Source organism: Pomacea canaliculata, linkage group LG7 (assembly GCF_003073045.1).
Source record: "Pomacea canaliculata isolate SZHN2017 linkage group LG7, ASM307304v1, whole genome shotgun sequence".
In the NCBI taxonomy this organism is placed as follows: domain Eukaryota; kingdom Metazoa; phylum Mollusca; class Gastropoda; order Architaenioglossa; family Ampullariidae; genus Pomacea; species Pomacea canaliculata.
In genome coordinates, this window is record NC_037596.1 from 10,041,578 (window position 1) to 10,047,734 (window position 6,157).

Genomic DNA, 6,157 nt, shown 5'->3' on the forward strand with positions numbered 1-6,157 from the left:
AACAACAAGTCGTGTGGAAATATTGCAATCAGCAAGAAATAGATCTAACCGTCGATAATAATATCACCAGCAAACCTACTCGTAAGTATAAAATATGGTATTGTATAAGTATATCATTTTAGAAAAATAAACAATATCGGAACACATTGTTACCGATGAAGCCTGTCCATTCATTTTAATTTCTGAGGCAGACCTTTGTCGGACAATGCAATGAAATACAAGCAGACAACTGCAGTGTAGGCAGTGTGGGAAAGATAGGTACAGTCAAAGCATTTACACTTCTCACTGTATACCTTCTCGACAAACGACCTTCTCCTCTCCTCCCAACCTCCTGTTTTTTTTATGAAAGAAAAGAAAACAAACAAGAAGCTAACAAACTATCTCAAAAAAACTAACTAAATACATAACTACCTAACCACCATGCAAACAACAAACTAATAAAGTGATTTCGTTGAAAAATAAGGAACGCTCAACAAGATTGGCAAGTTATTCCTTTACTGGGAACACTAAATGAGATTTGTAAAATATGTATCATGAAGTTACAATTTTTATAGGTATACTCGTTCTACTGCATGAATCCTTTACACATTTGTTGCTATTCGTTATTTTTTTCGTCTCATCAACATCACTATCCATTTCACTATCATCACCAGCAGCAGGTACAACAGAAGTGGAGTCCTTTAGTCATGCGTGGCTACTGGGGCGTTTGACAGTAAAACACACAACTCTAGCAACTTTCTTGATTGTCTGCCTAAGATTCGACGAATGATTTTTTCCAGTCAGTGTATCTGCACATTTCTTTTTTTTTTTTAAATTGGTCTTCCTCTTCTTTTCGTGTGTGTAGTGTTCTATGCAAATTCTGATGAAATATGTTCATACCACTTAAACTTTCTTTTCATCAGACAAAAGATCTTCATAGGGTCGAATTATTTTTCTAAATTCTCTTTCCTCACTGACATCGTTGATGGTGATAATGACAGTGTAGGGGAGAGCATTTGATACGTATATTACCTTCGAGTTTTTTTTTTTTTTTTGTTTTTTTTTAGCTTACTTGCAATATTCCACCAGTAAAAAAGGTGTACTAGAACAGAAAATTCAGCTTCTTCGGGAGGTGCTTTCCTCAAATAGGAATTATTTCAAGGACTAGTTGTACAACATGTTTCTAAGACTTACGCCTGCTCTAAGGATCTTAGGGACGAGGCTTTTTTTTTTTTTTAAAGTTGATCGAATGTTATTTAGATACATTGCACGAGCGCACATAAACATTTTTGCTGATGGGAATGGAAGTCTAGATTAAACAGTTTTATCTTATTTAAAACAGTTTTAGTTTAAAATATTATAAAACTTATTACTTATATTTATATAAGTTCTAAAGTGTTTACAATTAAAAATGTAGACTGAAATATGATATGTAACCTGCCTCTGGATAGTTCCTTCGAAATGGTAGAGAGGGAGAAATTAGAACCCTTTGTGCAGACAAAAACACTGTTGTGGTGGTACCTGTAAAATATAATAAACCAGTTAGGATTCCTTTTTTTAAATAAACACACTGCTTGATGCGTTTTGCTAATGCGTAGAAATAATGTTACTTCATGTACTATTGCCTGCAACCATATACACATACACATACACATACACATACACATACACATACACATACAACACAATACACATACACATACACATAACATACACATACACTTGCATGCTGCTGTGCCAATTAAATGAGATTTTATGAGATTTGAAATTTAATTATTTTATAAATTTCCAGCGAACAGTGAAGAGATGCCAGCAAAAGACGAGAGCGGTCACATTGCTGCAATTGCTGCACCTATAGCTTGTATTGCTATAGTAACCATTAGTATTATTATTATTCGGTTGCTGTTGAAGAGACGAGGGCTGTGAGTACATACAAGTTTTGTAGTTTTCCCTTTTCAACAGGTTTTTTTTTTCAAACGGACTGCATTCTACGTGTATTGTTTATCCTTCAGTAGATAAATACATGGATTTCAATAGATAAAGAGGTTCTACATACCTATTTTTTAATTTGTTATGCTTTATTAAAAATTCCTGCATTAGATTTTTAAGCCCACTTTGCATTTCTTTTCTTCAGTAAAGGGAATGGAACTTTGTTTGATGTTATCTGTAGTTAAGAGCTCGTGATAATGTGTAGAAGCGTTTGTCACCTCTTTATATTTAGAAGTTTATTTGTTCTATAAGTTGTAAAACATAGATATGCTTATATTGGCATAGTAATAACAAAACGAAGCGCAGGTTAGAAACCCATGTCTTTCGGTAATTTTTTTTTTCATTGTCTTTTTCTCTCTCGTTCGCTGACAATCTACATCGCCTGTCATTTTATTGCTAATCTGAAATTCTTTCACGTGAGCTAGAGATGAACACAAAGTCTGTCGAATGCGACTTTAAAACAATATTTTATGTTGTTTTTAATATTTTTCATTCCAATCTCATCTGCATTATTTATTATGACAGAGCTCTGAATTGATTTTCGTGTGATCCAGAAAAAATAATTCAATGTTACAGAAAAAAAAATCTTGGTTGGTTGATTGCTTGGTTAGTCGGAAGGACGACTGGTGGCCCAGCTGATGAGATAATGAACTTTGGTCATCCTTGTGTTTTTTTGTTTTCAACGAACAAGGACAGTTTCTTCTAGAGCGAGGAGGGTGTCACGACTAAGCCAGTGCGTCGCTGAGCTCTCTCTCTGAGCTTCTAAGCTAACCCATGACTGATAGAAAACTCCTGGTTTTGTAAACTGTTCTTAATATTTATTTACCTTGATTCTTTTACTACGTATGTAGTCTATAGCTGTGCTGTATGTACATGTTTTCATCCTTCAGTCATGTGTGCGAGCCTTCTGAAAAAGTCTAAAGTTTTTCTCTTTGTGTGTGTTTAGTCAGATGAGGTGATTGGCGTTCAGAAATCACTTCAGTTTATACTAGAATTCAACAACGAGAAAAAACAATAACTTATATTATGAAATGCAACATTTGTAAAGCACGCACGCACACACACACTCCTAGGAGCATGCTTAGCAGTAACTTAAGCCTATAGCAAGAATGAAACATGGACAACAATACGAGGGACAAGATGTATTAGATTTAAGAAAATAAGCAAAAAACGAACAGAGGAGTGATGTTACAAAAATGAAAACAGTGGTTGAGGTTATGAAAAAACGGTTATGTGATAGAAATAAACAAATTCCCGTACTAAATAATGATGAATCAAGTACAGTAAGCTTTGGATGAAGTAGTAATATATAAGTCTTCTAACTATATCAGATTTTAGTATTCATTTTCTGTCGGGTTGTTTTTTTTGTTGTTTTTTTTTTTCTTTTATGCTACTCTTTTATTGTGTTCGACTTGGCCAGCATGGAAGATGCTGATGACTTTTAAGGGCCATATAACCCTACGAGAGAAAAGGTATAAGACTATCGTGTAGACTGTCTGATGGCTAGAACGCTTCAGTATGTAATCTTGTAGCAGACGTGAATTTTCTACCGCGTAAGTGAAAGACTTTTTACAAATGTGCCACTGTTTACGAGACAACTTGTAACATTTCGTCGTTTAGTTTTTTCATTTTTTTGTCTTATTGAGTCGCCACGATTGCAGGCAATCAGTATTTAGACATGAAGAGTCGATACTAGGCAGACACGAGGCCCAACGGAAGTCCGACATGAAGCTGACGAATAAAGCTTATACATTTAGTGAAGTATTCAGTGTCCCTTTGTTCAAAGCACTTAGTGCGTTGTCATAGACTGCTGAATCAACCACATGAACCTTGATAGTACAGAAGCAATTTTATAAAAAGAAAACGACAGACCTGTGACAAAATATTCCACACAACATACAGTGTGCTTACATTCCTCACCGACTTAAGCCATAGTCGGTCCCTCGCTTCAAACAGACCATCAGTCGAGACATTATTTTCAGATCAAGATGTAAAAGAATTTATTCTTCTCTTGTATATTTAAACTACAATTGGGTACACAAGTACACATGCACACGGAGCTGGCAAACAATGTTTTAGCAACGACGTCAGCTTTTATTTATTTTCTTTATTCATCCCTGGACCTGTAGCAGCTAACCAATGGTTTTGCTCGTCCGCAGGTACTGGTGAAGGGAGACAACAAACGCAACGGCTGACACGGTTGTCTCACCAGCTTACTAATCATAAAGCTAGCGATTTGGGAATTTGAATTCTTGACTGTGAAACAATAAAACACGCCAATCTAAATGGTATCCTTTGTTCAGAATCGTTGCATATCTCTGCTGAAACACCCAGCTAGTATATACACCAAGCTAGTATATATTTAGAGTATTAATTTATATATTGACCCACACAGACTCATCAAATAGACATTTATATATGTATACACACGTGCACTCACTCGTCTACTTTTTCATTATAGACAGGATTTCTAATAGTCACATCTGGAGTACTATGAAATTTTGATAAGGTTGTGAAAAACTTCTCAGATATTCAACTGTTTTCAATTTAACATGTGTTCAGAGTATGAGCACGAATGTTTCGCAGTACATCACTAATTAATTTCCGATTAGGTCTCTCACATAAATAAGCTGTTTTGAAGTTCAGGAAACAGATGTGAAAAACACGAAAGTAACAAGGAAATATTTCCAAGTGTAGAACACGATAATCTGTGATGATCTGATCATGAATCCTTCTCTCAATGTATATAGTGAACCACCTCACCCGCCCCCTACTAACAGTGTACAGAATATGTCGTGTATCAGGATACTTGTACACACTTGTGAAACGAGAGCTAGTTCACGCAGTTACCACACTCGAGAAAATGTGTAACTGGCTTTTTCCACGAGGGATTTGTGTTGACTAGGCCTTCTTCTGCTTCTTCTTTGCCTGTCACCCGTTAGTGGTTAATAGTCCCGTTATTCAACGGTAGTGACGAGTGTCAAAATCTTTGATGTGCTTGAGAGTTCAGTTGGTACATACTGTATATAACAGGCTAAAGTGATGTATGTCGTCTGAAAGCAAGCAAAACGAGCCTGTCATCTTCTCTTTTTCTCCCCACTCACAGAGATGAGAAGAGAAAAGAGAAAGGCAAGTGCTAATTTCATGGTCGCAGTGCTTGTTGGATGTGTTTTATGTTAGTAAATGCCATCAACAGATTTGTAGACTAACTGCTTAGTTGGTCTAAACTCCAAATATTTTTTTTTTTGTATTTATATCTTTAGATAAAGCAAGATATAAGTTCTCGCCGCCGTCTCTGTTGATTGACGGAGTTCAGACAATAATTGCTTCTGACCAGAAACTACTTCCACTTGTCACGGGTGAGAAGGGCACTTCCAATGGGACACTAGCATTCACGAGGAATATCGTTTTATGCACAATATGACACAAAGAACGGAACAGCTGAATTTGACGAAAATTTCGTTTGAGGATTATTGATGCGCAAGATCAATATGACCATCACGCCTGTGACAAGCTAATGGTTACATTCGTATCAAGCTTCTGAATGGCAGTCTGGAGGTAGCTTACATGTGAGACAACCAGTTCAGCGACCTGTGGTTCAACTATGTGTGTAAGAGTCTGTTTTTCCATCATAAGGCCGGTGCTACGAGTAGCAACATTGTACACATTCCCACAAATATTTTTAATTGTCATGAAAATAGCATGATTCATAATTCACACACGTAATTTTTATGCGAGGTTTATCGCATGATTATGGTGAGTATAACAAAATACATGCATGGGTAAAAATGGTTTCATAGCCTTGTGATCGTGTCTTAAGCTCTCTTTCTCCCTTATTACTGACGAGTCCATTTCGGTTGAACGGTTGGGTGAAACTTTTCAGAAATGGCAGGAGGAGAAGTCAAAACAGCAAATATTGTAGTGCACTGAAGTTTAGCTATACTTTTGTTCCAGCTCCCAGCTTTATAGTCAACGCTTCGTCCTTTGATCCTTTGAGATTTAGTAAAATGATTAACTGGGTGAATTATCTTTCATGAAATAGTTTCATATAAATAAATATGCAGACAGACAGTTCAAACTTCAGTACGCAGTTGTGTTTTTTTATTATTGAGGTCCTCAATGGTAGCCGGAAGCCATGCTTCGCATACACTTTCATTTACTGAATATAAACAGCGGGCCTATCTCTCTC